The 16,402-nt window shown below is 47.4% G+C and overlaps 1 protein-coding gene across 5 annotated transcripts in view; it reads right to left on the bottom strand.

Moving 5' to 3' along the window:
- Positions 1-3,390, bottom strand: part of FARP1 (FERM, ARH/RhoGEF and pleckstrin domain protein 1) — a 307,741-nt gene extending 304,351 nt beyond the window's left edge. The window contains exon 1 of one of the 5 annotated variants that reach the window (XM_069601923.1): positions 2,893-3,390. The gene's annotated coding sequence lies outside the window, so the exon portion shown is untranslated. Of the gene's footprint in view, positions 1-2,221; positions 2,746-2,892 lie in introns of those variants that run through there. The other 4 variants (XM_069601925.1, XM_069601920.1, XM_069601922.1 and 1 more) reach the window with 4 other exon arrangements.
- Positions 3,391-16,402: the final 13,012 nt, after the last annotated feature.

The raw sequence follows: 16,402 nt of genomic DNA, 5'->3' as shown, positions 1-16,402 counted from the left end.
TGCATATATATTTATATATCCTTACAAATATATACCATTCTCCAAATGAATTAAACTCTTCTATGACTATTAGAGTTCAATGAATGCTAAAGGATGAATTCCACTTTAAAAAAGTAGCCCTTTTAATACTATATTCAATTCTTATCTTCTTAGAAACCATTTCCTCCAACAGTTTTTTAAATGAAAAGAAAAACAAAAATGCTCACCCAAGTTCCTCACAGTCTTCAGATAATTATGACATAATTGCAATACACCAGAAGAAAATTATCTAGGGTAGATTTTAAGTCTCCTTTTGGTAAATTTGGCCACAGAGTAGCCTTAGTATTCTATTATGACCTAGGGAATTCAATCCCTGTATAAAATTCCAGGAAAAGACTAATTGTGTGAAAAGGGACACTATAAACCTCGCTTCAGGATTCCCAAAGGGGAAGCCCTCCTGGAATGAAAAAGCACAGCCCAACTTACAGAGGACACGCAGGAGTCTGTGACCCCATGGAGAACAGCTACATCATCACCAGATACTTCAAGTTTCTCATCCACAAAGAAGAAAGAAGAGATTATGGGAAGCGCTAGGCTAGCAGCTTACTATTTCCACCAACACTTCGCCCAGGAAGCCAGCCACTGGCCAATCATGTGTCTATTTATTTTACCCAGAAGCAGATCTATTAGCCAGACATTCTAAAAACACAAACGTTCAGTTGTGCTTGGAGTAACTCCAATATTGGTGCCTTGCTGCAGAAGGATGCTGCAGGAATATAAAGTGAGCCATGTGGATGCTGAACCCACATGTAGAGCATTGTCAGAAGACCAACCCTACGGAAAGGCTGAAGGTAAAGCCCCAACCAAAAGGCTGTGGAATGTGGAAGACAGCCAAAAGCTGGAGACTTCAGAAGGGCCTGCCTGATCACAACAGTAAGGACAGTTTTTAAGGCAAATGTCCCAAAGCTCTCAGGACCAAAAAAGCCTTTCTTCCTGCTTTCTGTCCGGTTTAGACTGAGTAAGAAAAGCAAGACAATGCTGGAAGATGTTCTGAAATGGGCTTGGCCAAGTCACCAGGCGCAAAGCACAGTGAACCTAACCCACAGGGTTTAGCCTGGGGTTTGGCTCCGGCTGAAGACGCTGCCTGCGGGGTGGGAGATGGGGGTCCCCAAAAGCCATGGCTCAGGGTGGAACAGTAATACAGGGGAGGGCAGGGCTGAGCAAGTCAAACCTGGGAAACTAACAAGCAAGACGTTAACCAGGACCATAAAATGAAACAGCCAGAGGCCACCATGGTACTCCAGAAGGATCACAGAGACAGGCTGAGCCGGCTAAACTGTTCCAGATGCGAGGCAATCTCTCCGTATCTCAAGCGGAGGATCTGATAACCAGGGTCCTCAGTTCGTGCGTCGCACCTCGCTTGTTTTCTGGGAGACCCTGCACAGATTCCAGAGCTGGGCTCCCACGGCCAGACACGACATCCAGACTGATGCCCGGGAACGCGTGTTCCCCCTCGAATAAAACACACACACATGCACACACTCTCAAAGGGTCTGGCCGGATCACACAGCTAAAGTTTCCGGAACTTAAATCGTAAAACCACAATCAGAAGTTGTTTGGAAACGCTCACCACAAAAATCTGTGTCCTTTGCTTTTAAAAAAGCGGTGGGGGGGGGGGGGAAACTTTGGTCTCCATAAAGGCTGGCGGTAACGAGGGACAAAAATACAACTCGGCGAGAGGGCGTGTTCCTCTTTGTCACCCACCCGGGGTCCCCGCGCCGCGCGTGGGCGAGCCGCGAGCACCCGCGCCAGCGGCCACCCCCCGGCCCGCGGGCGGCCTCGGGAGCCCCGATTGCGGCCGGAGGTCCGGAAGCCGCGTCGGGCGCTGTCAGCGCGCCGGGTGGGATGGGAGGAAGCGGGGGGAGGGCGCCGCGGGGCGGGGAGAGGAGAGTAGGGACGCGCGCGGAGTCCGCGGCTCGAGTCCGCCGAGGTGAGAGGAGGGCGCAAGGGGCGGCGCGGGGCCCTGAGGCCCCGGAGCTCCGGCTATTGTTGCCTGGCTGGAGGGCGACTCTCCCGCCTTAGTTAAGAGGAAGCCCGATGCCACCCGCCACACCTCCCGTGGGCAGGACCCGCGGGCCACGCAGCTCCTTCCAGCCGCGCCCGGATCGGTCGGCTCCGGGTGCCCGACTCGCACAAGTTGCCGCCCGCCCGCCGCGGTCATTGTTCGCCGCGCGCCTCCTACCTCCACGGCGCGGGCGGCTCCGGCTCCCGCTCCCGGCCTCCGGGCTCCGCAGCTCCGAGCCCCGGGCGGCCGAGGGCGCGGCGGCTCCGGCTGCGCGTGCGGCGAGGACGCTCGGCTATTAATACCCGCGGGCGGCGGCAGCGGCGCGGACGCGCGCACGGGGCTGGCGGTGGCCGGCCGAGGTCCGAGCCATCAAAGGTGGCGCGGGGCGGAGGGGAGGGCGGAGCAGGCGGGGTGGGTGGGGAGCGGGCTCAGGGTCGCCATGGCCGCCTCGACGCCGGGCCGAGCGCCGCTAGCGCGGGGAGGAGCGGCGCAAAGCGGGCGGCGGCCGCGTCCCCGCCCCGCGCGCCAGCCGAGCGCTGCCCGCAGCCCCCTGCGCCCGCGCCGGCCCCGCCGCCTCCAGGCCGGGGAGCGGGAAGTGAAGGCAGGCGAGCCCCTCCCCGGGCTTGGGCCGGCCCCTCGGCAAGGGGCGGGGGAGCCCCAGCGCCTCGCCGCCCGAGCCGCGGGGACAGCGGGAGAGCCACAGCCCCCTCCAGCGTCCGCGCCCGCGCCCTGCGAGCCGGCGCACCCCGCCCCGGCTCCGCTCCGCCCCGGGGGCAGGTGCGCCCAGGGGCTGCCCGCCGCGAGCGCCCTCCCCGGCCCGGCGAGCCCACCTCCGATCCGCGCCTTACTTGGTCCTGCGGCCCGAGCCGGGCTCGACGCTCGGCCGCCGCCCGGCCTGAACGCAGGAGGCGCCGGGGAGAGCGCCGAGCCAGCAGGGACGCGCCAGTCCCGCCGCTGCGGTCGAAAGCGAGATGAGGGCGCGGGAGACGAGCGCCGGGGCGACACCGCCAGCCGCTGGCGGAGGATCGGCCAGGATCGGGACTCTGCGAGTCGTGCTTGCGGTCGTTCAAGAGGGAGCCCCGCCCGTGTGCCCACCTCCTAGGACTTTCCGTCTCCGCGCGGGCCGCGGCGCGGTGCGGGGACCCACGGGCACCTCCCCTTCCCCGGGCCACTGGAGCGGGCTTCCGGCACCACCCTGGGCCACGAGGGACTTAATCCCGGAGGGGGCAGTGGTCACCTCCCCTCCCCCGCCGCGGCCCGGCGTCCTCCACGCCCCCTCCGGGGACCCGAGCGATGCCCGCGCACGGGAAAGGAGTGGAATAGGTCAGCTGTTTACAGATTCTTGTGGGGCCTCGGAGCTCCGGGAACTCGATGCAGGCGGGAGCAAGGTTCAAGGACCCAGCAGGCAGGGACCTAAGAGGGAAAAGTCAGTGGTTCCCATCCTCCAGCTGAGAGCTATCGCTTTACACCTCCATCCCCCATCCTCAGCTCCGGGTCTTGCCCTTTCTTCTCCTCTTAGATGGACCCTCTACACATGGAGGGCAAAGGACTGGAGGCAGGTTCCAAAGGAAAAACCACCCTCGGCTAGATCCGGAGGGTACCCACCCCTGACGGCCACCGGCTCCAGCGCCCTGGCCATTTGGCGCCTTAGAGAAGTTTTCCGGGCTTACCTGGTAACTCAGCTGGTAAAGAATCCGCCTACAATGCAGGAGAGCCCGGTTCGATTCCTGGGTCAGGAAGATCCCCTGGAGAAGGGATCGGCTACCCACTCCAGTATTCTTGGGCTTGCCTGGTGAAATGGTAAAGAATCTGCCCGCACTGTGGGAGACCTGGGTTCCATCCCCAGGTGGGGAAGATCCCCTGGAGGAAGGCATATCAACCCACTCCAGTATTCTTGCTTGGAGAATCCCCATGGATGGAGGAGCCTGGTGGGCTACAGTCTATGGGGTCGCAAAGAGTCGGACACAACTGAGTGACTAAGCAGAGCACAGAGAAGCTTTGGACTTCCACCCTCCATGCAGGGTTCTTAGGAGAGGCCACAAGTGAACTGGAAGGGGTGGGGGGCCTGTCTGTAGAAGAGTGGGTCCCCATGAGAACAGGGAGCATTGAGGGAGGGCAGCACCCATGCATAGCCAGTGTGAGCATTTTGAGTCTGGGGTACCAAACTGGGGGGGGGGGGGTGTTTTAATATATTTTTTAAATGTTGTATTTATTTGGCTGTGTCTTAGTTGTAGCATGTGGGATCTTGTTCCCGGACCAGGATCGAACCCCAGCCCTCTGCATTGGGAGCTTGGGATCTTAGCCACTGGACCACCAAGGAGGTCCCTGTTTTTTGTTTTTAATCCCTTTCTATTTGGTGAAGGGGGCTTCCCAGGTGGCGCTAGTGGTAAAGAACGTTCCTGCCAATGCAGGAGACATAAGAGACGTTGGTTTGATCCCTGGGTTGGGAAGATCTCCTGGAGGAGGGCACCACAACCCAGTCCAGTATTCTTGCATGGAGAATCCCCTGGACAGAGGAGCCTGGCGGACTACAGTCCATGGGGTTACAAAGAGTTGGGCACGACTGAAGGGACAGCATTTGGTGAAGGTGGAATTAAAAAGGGTCATACAGGCCTCAAACCCAAAAGACCGGCAGATGGGGAGTTTGTGGTGAAAGAGAAGAAACACTGGGTTGGAGGTATGGCTCTGAAGAGGGTTCCCTGATTCTGCACATGTGGTTCTCAGACCTGCTACAGGAGCAGCACTTGGAAACTTTAAGAAATATAAATTCTTGGGCCTCCCCACTTCCCAGACCTATCGTAGCAGGTTCTCCCACCTCGGTGAACATCAAAATTGCCTGCAGCACTAAGTCAAAGACCTCCTGCATCAGAAACTCCAGAAAAGCATCAGAAACTCCAGAAAAGAGAGTCTGGAGTGAGCTTAAGCATGTGTGTTTGTAAGAGGTTCTCAGGTGGCACAGGGCCCACACTTTGAGAACCACTGGTTTAGGGTACTGAGTCTTGGAATCACAGAATCACCTGAGATTAAAGAGAAGAACCTCAATGTCCAAGCTTCATCCCAGCCAAATATACCAGGATTTCTGGGGTGAGAACCCAGGCATCAGCATTTTTAAAGTTCTGGAGGTGATTCCAATGAATGGCCAGGTATGCGACAGACCTGGAGACCATGGTAAACGTAGATTCCAGCTTAGTAAGCTTGAGACACATTTCTAACAAGCTTTCTGGTGCTCTTTTTTTTTGCTACTCAGGGCACTTCACTGAGCAGAAAGCAAGGTGCCTTGCCATACCTCACAGCTAAAACCAAAAAACTGTAGAAATCGCAGAAAATTAGAAAACCGACTTTTACCTAGTCACTCTAGAATGTTTGCTTCATCTTCTTTCTACGTCTGGAGTAAGGTTTGTATTGTTTTGCTCTTAACATGCCTATGCTCATAATACATGACATCTGATGCTGATTACTTGTTTTTTGTTTTTGTTCTTTAAGGGAGTGAAGTGAAAGTAGCTCAGTGGTGTCTGACTCTTTGTGAGCCCATGGACTGACCGTACAGTCTGTGGAAGTCTCCCGGCCAGAATACTAGAGTGGGTAGCCTATCCCTTCTCCAGCAGATCTTCCCAACCCAGGAATTGAACCAGGGTCTCCTGCATTGCAGGCGGATTTTTTACCAACTGAGCTATCAGGGAAGGTGACTTTTAAAGGACACAGTCTGAGGGGTTTACAGGCAGAGGGTAGTAGCCTTTGGAGAGGAAGGAAAAGAGAGGAGGGTGAGGGCAGGGACTTAGCCGGCAGTCCAGTGGCTAAGACTTCACTTTCCAATGCAGAGGTCCTGGTTTGATCCGTGGTGGGGGAGCCAAGATCCTACATGCCTCCTGGCAAAAAACCAAAACAGAAACTATATTGTAACAAATTCAATAAAGACTTTAAAAATAGTCCACATCAAAAAAAATCTTTAAAAAAAAGAAAGGGGACTCTCACTGGAGGAGCAATTGCCCAGATCCCTTTCCGTTCTCACAAACATTCTGGGTTTTGTAATTAATCTCATTGAAAGCACTTTTTATATTATTTTACCTAAAATCCTGATGCTGGGTAAGACTGAGGGCAGGAGAAGAGGGCGACACAGGATGAGATGGTTGAATGGCATCAGTGACTTAATGGACATGAGTTTGAGCAAACTCCAGGAGATAGTGAAGGACAGGGAAGCCTGGCGTGCTATAGTCCATGAGATCGCAAAGAGTCAAACAGGACTTGGCCAGTGAACAACAACAACCAAAAACCAGGGATATCTGGCCTGGAAAATCTTCCACCTGGAAAATCAACCCCCAAATAATTGTGTTTCCTTGTCATTTTGTATCATTTATGCCTCATTTTCAGATTTTTAATTATAAAATGATATAATTACCTAGTCTCATTTATAACTCATGCCATCGGGTTATTTAGAAATCTCTCTGAATTAAGTAGTTCTCCTGTTCTCAATTTTTACTTTTATTAATTTTAGCTATTTTTTATTACAATAAATGTGTGTATATGGCAAGTTAAACAATTAAACAGTACAAAAGGGTATTAAGTAAAACATAAAATATAAGACACCCTTGCCCGCATTCCCAGTCTCACTTCTCACAAATCATTTTCCCATCAGTTTTTAGTCTTCTAGAAACTTTCTAAGCTTATACAAGTATGTGGGCAAATGTTTTATACTAAAGTGATAACATGTCACAGTGAAATGAAACTTCTTATTCCACAGTTCCCACCCCCTCCCCCATGGCTCAGATGATAAAGAATTTGCTGCAATGCGGGAGGCTTGGTTTCAATCCCTGGGTTGGGAAGATCCCCTGGAGGAGGGCATGGCAACCCACTCCAGTATTCTTGTCTGGACAATCCCCCTGGACAGAGGAGCCTGGTGGGCTACAGTCCATAGGAGTAGCCCGAGTCAAAGAGTCAGACACGACTGAGCGACTAAGCACAGGACAGCCCTTAGAACACACCACCAGCACGTTGCTGGGTCAGGGAAGCCTCTCTGTTTAGGGCAATGCTGACCTATGGACAAGAGAATAGGAACTGTCGATTACATGAGGGCACCTAAGTGAGAGGCTACATAGTGACGCTCCAACTGACCGTCTCAGACCAGGAACCAGGGAGTAAAGAAGTGTTTAGAGAAGGCCTACTCCAGCCCTCTCCCGATGCTCAGCCATGCTGGCCACCCCCTGCCTTTTCGGTCCTACCAGCTAAGGGTTCAGTTCAGTTCAGTTGCTCAGTCGTGTCCGACTCTTTGCGACCCCATGAATCACAGCACTCCAGGCCTCCCTGTTCATCACCATCTCCCGGAGTTCACTCAGACTCACGTCCATCGAGTCCGTGATGCCATCCAGCCATCTCATCCTGGGTCGTCCCCTTCTCCTCCTGCCCCCTATCCCTCCCAGCGTCAGAGTCTTTTCCAATGAGTCAGCTCTTCACAGGAAGCAAAGGAGAGCCACCCTTGCTGTGCCCTTTCCAAATTCCTGATCCACCAAATCCATGATGAAATTACTTTATGCCATTAAAATGAATCTGAAGCTCCAATACTTGGGCCACCGGATGTGAAGAGCTGACTCATTGGAAAAGACCCTGATGCTGGGAAAGATTGAAGGCAGGAGGAGAAGAGGGCCGCAGAGGATGACATAGTTAGATCGCATCACTGACTCAACGGACATAAATTTGAGCAAACTCCAGGAGATAGTGAAGAACAGGGGAGTCTGGCATGCTGCAGTCTGTAGGGTCACAGAGTCGGACATGACTTAGCGACTGAACAATGATAACATCACCATTAAAACTTGCATGACTTGCTGTTAAGCAATAGATAACCAGGATACCCGCTAAACAACTGTGCTTGGGAATGCCTACTACTTACCCTTTAGTCCGTGCTGGGTCCTGGCAATCTTTTAAAATTTGTCTGTTTCATAGGTAAAATGGATTTTTATTTTAAAATTATCCATTGACATTTCTTTATCCATGAACTGACTTTTTAAAAAAAATATTTATTCACTTGGCTGCACCACGTCTTAGTAATAGTTGCAGCACTCAGGATCTTCAAGTTGCAACACACAGGATCTTTAGTTGTGGCATGTGAACATTATCTGCAGCATGTGGGATCTAGTTCCCCAGCTAGTGATCAAACCCGGGCTTCCTGCATTGGAGTGTGGCGTCTTAGCCATTGGTCCACCAGGGTAGTCCCCACGAACTGGCTTTACATTCTGTGCTCATTTTGCCATTGGTTGTCTTTTTTTGTTGATTCTTAATATCTTTGTCTGTTAAGGAAATTAGCCCATTGCTAGCATATAGTAAATTTTTTGTTTTTGACATTATTTACAGTCCTTTTTTTGCCACAAGAAGTTCTTGATTTTTGTGTTGTCAGATTTATCTGTGTTTACTTTTATGATTTCACATTTTTGCATCATGCTTGAAAAAGTCTTCCCTATTCAAGGCTTTTTTAGAAATCACTGTATTTTCACACTTTAATAGTTTATTTTTATATTATATTATGAATCTATACAGTATTTGTTTTGGCATAAGAGATGAGGCACAGATCCACCTTCTCTTTTTTCCAAGTGGCTAAATAGACACTATTTAAATAATCCACCCCAGGATTTCCATGGTGTTCTAGTGGCTAGGACTCCACTACCAATGCAGGAGGCCCAGGTTCCATTCCTGGTCAGGGAACTAGATCCTACATGATCCAACTTAGAGTTCTCATGCCACAGCTAAAGATCCCACGTGCCACAACTAAGACCCATCACAGCCAAATCACATAAATAAATAAAAAAAATCTTTAAAAATAATAATAGTCCATCTCTTCTACATTTGTTTGAAATACCAATTTTGTTACATAGTAGAGTCCATATTCTTTTCTAATGATCTGCCTGTTTATGTCCCAGTAACAAAATGTTCATAATGTACTTTACTCTTTGATAGAACTTACATTCTATAATTTCAAAGTTTGCCTGGCTAGCCTTAATGTTTGTTTTTCCAGATGAATTTCAGTATCATTCAGTCAAGTTCTAAAACTAATCGTATTGCACTTTGATTAGACCTGCATTGAAATTTTAACCCCCAACTTTAACTCCTTCTAAAGTTTCTTTTCTATTTACAATAATAAGAATAGCTAAAACGTATACCTGTTAGAGGGTTTCCCTGGCAGCTCAGCTGGTAAAGAGTCCACGTGCAATGCAGGAAATCCCAGTTCGATTCCTAGGTTGGGAAGATCCCCTGGAGAAGGGATAGGCTACCCACTCCAGTATTCTTAGGCTTCCCTGGTGGCTCAGATGGTAAAGAATTGGCCCGCAATGCAGGAGACTTGGGTTCGATCCTTGGGTGGGGAAGATCCCCTGGAGGAGGGCATGGCAACCCACTCCAGTATTCTTGCCTGGAGAATCCCATGGACAGAGGGCCCTAGTGGGCTACAGTCCATGGGGTTGCACAGTCAGGCATGACTGAGCGACTAAGCACAGCACACAGCATACCTGTTAGAACTTAGTATTAACTCATTTAACTAACACATCAACCCTATAAAGTAGGAGCTATATTATAATGTCCATTTTACAGCTGAGGCTAAGTAACAGCCAAGTTCACACAGGTGGTAAATGGCAGAGACAGTGATTCAGACTCAGGCAAGCAGACTCCAGCAGCCACACTCTGAGTGATTATGCTGTGTTTTGCCTTTATATCCATAAATCAAGGACAGCTGGAGAAATGCATTAAGCATATACTTCTTTTAGGGGAGAAAATAGAATAGGATAAAAAGTAAGGACTCTAGGTTGTATTTTTTCCACTTTACTTTCAAAAGGAGACATTTAGGAGGAAACCAGAGAAAGGTCATAGATTAGAATCATTTTTAATCTGGCCTGTGACCTCAGCTTTTGATTCTCAGAGAAGGAAATGATACCTAAGGGGAAGCTATATCACTGTTGATGATTATGGGAAACATTTTTCATCGTTCAGAAATGCATTGAGGGTTGAAGTTGGAACGAGTGGAAATGTATGTGTGCATCTCCATGGTCAAGATAGCAAATCCCTTTGGACTGTTGATCTCATGTGTAATGGCCCATACAAAATCACTCTAGTGCTTAAAAATCAGCACTGGGAATTCCATATGTATTTGCTTAATTATCCCCTTTTTAAAAAATTGGACCGACACACATTTTAAGGTAACAATAAAGAAAAAATGTTCTTTGCCACCCCGCACCCCATGCCCACTCCAACAATTGCTGCTAAAATCCATAGGTCTAATGCATGCTGAAGGATCATCAAAGGATACATTTAAAAAGAAATCACCAAAAAAAAATAATAATAAAAAGAAATCACCTAGTGGCTGGGCTTTCCCTGTGGCTCAGCGGTAAAGAATCCATCTGCAATGCAGGAGACGCAGGTTCAGTCCCTATGTTGGGAAGACCCCCTGGAGGAAGGCATGGGAACCCACTCCAGTGTGCTTGCCAGGAAAATCCCATGGACAGAGGAACCTGGCCGGGTGCAGTCCATGGGGTTGCAAAGAGTCAGACACGACTGAGGGATGGAGCATGCACACAGGCGCCCCGACCTGGGCAGGATGAGGTACAACTGGTCACAAGGACACCTGAATCTCCCAGCTTTACTTCCGTCTTCCCTCAGTGTATCAAAGAAAGTGAAAGTGAAAGTGAAGTCGCTCAGTCGTGTCCAACTCTTTGTGACCCCCTGGACTGTAGCCTACAACGCTCCTCCGTCCATGAGATTTTTCCAGGCAAGAGTACTGGAGTGGGTTGCCATTTCCTTCTCCAGAGGATCTTCCCAACCCAGGGATCGAACCTGGGTCTCTCGCACTGTAGGCAGATGCTTTACCATCTGAGCCACCAGAAGCTAAAGGCAATCAGTCCTCTTCACCCCCAAATTACCATCTCGGGGGGGGGGGAAATCTTTTTGATGAACTGGGGACTCTTTATCCTCCTGCATGGAATCAAGTCTGCTTAAGTGCAACTCCTAATTCTTGAAAAGAAAATGAATTCAATCTATAGACACACCTTTTCCCTAAATAGTGGGGTGGTGCTTTTCCCAGTGAGAAGAGCCCTGTTCTTTAGCTCATCAGCAAAGGGGCTGAAGATACACAAACACAGCAGTAGACTGGTACTTGACTGAATTATTCCTTTTTATCCTTTTCATACATATTGAGAATACTAGTGGAAAGGAAGAAATAAAGCATATCACTTGTGAAATAATTTCTATCTTTTAATAAATTAAAATTCCTGTCATACATCCAAATATAACCTGGAAGGGGATGAATTGGGAGATGGGGATTGACATATATACACTATTGATACTATGTTAATATATAAAATAGATAACTAATGAGAACATGCTGTATGTTTGTTTCCCTGTAACAACACAGGGAAATTTACTTAATGCACTGTGATGAACAAACGGGAGGGAAGTCCAAAAGGAGGGAACAGATGTATGTGTATGACGGATTCATTTTGCTGGACAGAAACATTGTAAAGCAACTATATCCCAGTAAAAATTAACTTAAAAAATAAAAATGAAAATAAGCTAAATAAATGTGCAATGCCTCATCACAGAACATTTCTTAATATTTCTGTTTTTACTCTGAATAAGGAGTAACCAAGAAAGATGGGCTTAAATGACAATAATCTGAAGTTAATTTTCTTACAGTCCGAAATTTTACAATACTGAAGACAGAGAAAGAGATAAGGTTTTTCTTTCCTAGAAATACTTTAAAATAGAGTAGATTTGTATATTATTAGTGGTGGCTCTTCAGAACTGGCCCATAAATCAGGTAGTAAAACTTTCTAAAATAGGCAAAATATTTGAGCAGACTAACGAATATTTGAGCACACTGAAGAAGATTTATGAACATTCAGTAACTGGAGAGTTTACTCTTAGTCTGGGAAACACAAATTAAAGACACAACTAGACACTCTACACACCCACATAGAATTGCTAAAATTAAAAAAACTGCCAACATCAAAGTTTGATACGGTGGGTGTGAAGCAACTGAAACTTACATGTGGCAGATAAGAATGTAAACTGGTACAACCACTTTGGGAAAAAATCTGGCAGTTTCTTATAAACTAAAAATATACACTCACAGCAAGACGGAGAAATTCCGCTTCTATGTATTTCAGTTCAGTTCAGTCACTCAGTCATGTCTGACTCTTTGTGACCCCATGAATCGCAGCACATCAGTCCTCCCTGTCCATCACCAACTCCCAGAGTTCACCCAAACTCATGTCCATCGAGTCCGTGATGCCATCTAGCCATCTCATCCTCAGTCATCCCCTTCTCCTCCTGCCCCCAATCCCTCCCAGCATCAGGGTCTTTTCCAATGAGTCAACTCTTCACATCACGTGCCCAAAGTATTGGAGTTTCAGCTTCAACGTCAGTCCTTCCAATGAATACCCAGGACTGATCTCCTTTAGAATGGACTGGTTGGATCTCCTTGCAGTCCAAGGGACTCTCAAGAGTCTTCTCCAACACCACAGTTCAAAAGCACCAATTCTTTGGCGCTCAGCTTTCTTCACAGTCCAACTCTCACATCCATACATGACTACTGGAAAAACCATAGTCTTCACTAGACGGACCTTTGTTGGCAAAGTAATGTCTCTGCTTTTGAATATGCTATCTAGGCTGGTCATAACTTGCCTTCCAAGGAGTAAGCGTCTTTTAATTTCATGGCTGCAAACACCATCTGCAGTGATTTTGGAGCCCCCCAAAAATAAAGTCTGACACTGTTTCCACTGTTTCCCCATCTATTTCCCATGAAGTGATGGGACCGGATGCCATGATCTTCATTTTCTGAATGTTGAGCTTTAGGCCAACTTTTTCACTCTCCTCTTTCACTTTCATCAAGAGGCTTTTTAGCTCCTCTTCACTTTCTGCCAAAAGGGTGGTGTCATCTGCATATCTGAGGTTATTGATATTTCTCCCAGCAATCTTGATTCCAGCGTGTGCTTCTTCCAGCCCAGCATTTCTCATGATGTACTCTGCATAGAAGTTAAATAAGCAGGGTGACAATATACAGCCTTGACGTACTCCTTTTCCTATTTGGAACCAGTCTGTTGTTCCATGTCCAGTTCTAACTGTTGCTTCCTAACCTGCATACAGATTTCTCAAGAGGCAGGTTAGGTGGTCTGGTATTCCCATCTCTTTCAGAATTTTCCACAGTTGATTGTGATCCACACAGTCAAAGGCTTTGGCATAGTCAATAAAGCAGAAATAGATGTTTTTCTGGAACTCTCTCGCTTTTTCCATGATCCAGCAGATGTTGGCAATTTGATCTCTGGTTCCTCTGCCTTTTCTAAAACCAGCTTGAACATCTGGAAGTTCACAGTTCACATATTGCTGAAGTCTGGCTTGGAGAATTTCGAGCATTACTTTACTAGTGTGTGAGATGAGTGCAATTGTGCAGTAGTTTTTACCTAAGAAAAATAAAAACCTATGGCCACAAAAAGACTTGTACAAAAGTGTTCATAGCAGCTTTATTCATAAAATTGAAAAAAATGGGAGATCAGGAGACAAATGCTCATCAGTAGGAGAATGAAAAAGTCAACAGTGGTCTATTCACACCCAGTGGACTTACAACTCAGCAAGAGAAAGAAATGGACTCCTGATACATGTAGAACATGGATGAACCTCAAAAACAGTTTGCTGAGTAAAAGGAACTTTGCATACAAAAAAGAGTACGTATTGTACTTTTCCATTTGTATGAAACTTTACAACAAGCAAACCAAATACATGGAGAAAAGCTCAGAATAGAGGTTGTCTTTGAAGAGCAGAAGGTGAGGGCTGGAAGGGTACATGAGAGAATTTTCTGGAGTGATAACAATGTACTTCAATAAAAGTTTGGGTCAAACAGATGAGTTTGTCAAAACTTCGGGGATTTGTGCAATTTCATCATATGTAAAGGTTATTGCAAAAGAAACAAAACAAATATTGAAGTCTAATCCAGCTAATGATATAATCGCTGAGATATTTAGAGGAAAAGTACTGATGTCATTTACCTTGAAATGCATTTAAAAATAAGCTTAAAATGAGCAGAAGACCTACATTTACACTTCTCCAAAGAATAGATACAGATGGCCAACAGGCACATGAAAAGATGCTCAACACTAATTGTTAGAGAAATCCAAATCAAAACTACCATGAGGTACCACCTTACATGGGTCAGAATGGCCATCATTTTAAAAATCTACAAATAACAAATGCTGGAGAGGATGTGGAGAAAAGGGAACCCTCCTACACTGTTGGCGGGAATGTAAATTGGTAGAATCACTATGGAAAACAGCACGGAGTTTCCTCAAAAACTAAAAATAGGATTACCACGTGCTGTGCTTAGTCGCTCATTTGTGTCCAACTCTTTGCAACCCCATGGACTGTAGCCCGCCAGGCACCTCTGTCCACGGGGATTCTCCAGGCAAGAATACTAGAGTGGGTTGCCATGCCCTCCTCCAGGGGGTCTTCCCAACCAAGGGATCTAACCCAGGTCTCCTGCATTGCAGGTGGATTCTTTACGATCTAAGCCACCAAGGAAACCCAAGAATACAGGAGTGGGTAGCCTATCCCTTCTCCAGGGTAACTTCCTGACCCAGGAATCAAGCTGGGGTCTCCTGTATTGCAGGCTCAGATGGTAAAGAATCTCCCTGCTATGCAGGAGACCTGGGTTGAATCCCTGGGTTGGGAAAGTCCCCTAGAGTACTACCACATGATCCTGCAATTCCACTCCTGGGCATATATACAGACAAAAGTATAATTCAAAAAGATGCATTCATCTTCTATGACCCACCTCCCAGAGTAATGAAAATAAAAATAAATAAATGGTACCTACATCTTGGAAAGTGAAGTCAGGTGGGCCTTCAAAAGCATCACTACGAACAAAGCTAGTGGAGGTGATGGAATTCCAGTTGAGCTGAAAGATGATGCTGTGAAAGTGCTGCACTCAATATGCCAAGAAATTTGGAAAACTCAGCAGTGGCCACAGGACTGGAAAAGGTCAGTTTTCATTCTAATCCCAAAGAAAGGAAATGCAAAAGGATGCTCAAACTACCGCACAATTGCACTCATCTCACATGCTAGTAAAGTAATGCTCAAAATTCTTCAAGCCAGGCTTCAGCAATACGTGAACCGTGAACTCCCTGATGTTCAAGCTGGTTTTAGAAAAGGCAGAGGAACCAGAGATCAAATTGCCAACATCCGCTGGATCATGGAAAAAGCGAGAGAGTTCCAGAAAAACATCTATTTCTGCTTTATTGACTATGCCAAAGCCTTTGACTGTGTGGATCACAATCAACTGTGGAAAATTCTGAAAGAGATGGGAATCCCAGACCACTTGACCTGCCTCTTGAGAAATCTGTATACAGGTCAGGAAGCAACAGTTAGAACTGGACATGGAACAACAGACTGGTTCCAAATAGGAAAAGGAGTACGTCAAGGCTGTATATTGTCACCCTGCTTATTTAATTCTGTGCAGAGTACATCATGAGAAACACTGGACTGGAAGAAACACAAGCTGGAATCAAGATTGCCTGGAGAAATATCAATAACCTCAGATATGCAGATGACACCACCCTTTTGGCAGAAAGTGAAGAGGAGCTAAAAAGCCTCTTGATGAAAGTGAAAGACGAGAGTGAAAAAGTTGGCTTAAAGCTCAACATTCAGAAAACTAAGATCATGGCATCCGGTCCCATCACTTCATGGGAAATAGATGGGGAAACAGTGGAAACAGTGTCAGACTTTATTTTTGGGGGGCTCCAAAATCACTGCAGATGGTGTTTGCAGCCATGAAATTAAAAGACGCTTACTCCTTGGAAGGCAAGTTATGACCAGCCTAGATAGCATATTCAAAAGCAGAGACATTACTTTGCCGACTAAGGTCCGTCTAGTCAAGGCTATGGTTTTTCCTGTGGTCATGTGTGGATGTGAGAGTTGGACTGTGAAGAAGGCTGAGCGCCGAAGAATTGGTGCTTTTGAACTGTGGTGTTGGAGAAGACTCTTGAGAGTCTCTTGGACTGCAAGGAGATCCAACCAGTCCATTCTAAAGGAGATTAGCCCTGGGTGTTCATTGGAAGGACTGATGCTAAAGCTGAAACTCCAGTACTTTGGCCACCTCATGAGAAGAGTTGACTCATTAGAAAAAACTCTGATGCTGGGAGGGATTGGGGGCAGGAGGAGAACGGGAAGACCGAGGATGAGTTGGCTGGATGGCATCACGGACTCGATGGACATGAGTCTGAGTGAACTCCGGGAGCTGGTGATGAACAGGGAGGCCTGGCTTGCTGCGATTCATGGGGTCACAAAGAGTCGGACACGACTGAGCGACTGAACTGAACCGAATTAAATTTAAAAGTT

Source organism: Ovis canadensis, chromosome 10 (assembly GCF_042477335.2).
Source record: "Ovis canadensis isolate MfBH-ARS-UI-01 breed Bighorn chromosome 10, ARS-UI_OviCan_v2, whole genome shotgun sequence".
Taxonomy (NCBI): Eukaryota; Metazoa; Chordata; class Mammalia; order Artiodactyla; family Bovidae; genus Ovis; species Ovis canadensis.
This window is presented reverse-complemented; position numbering and strand designations above follow the sequence as displayed.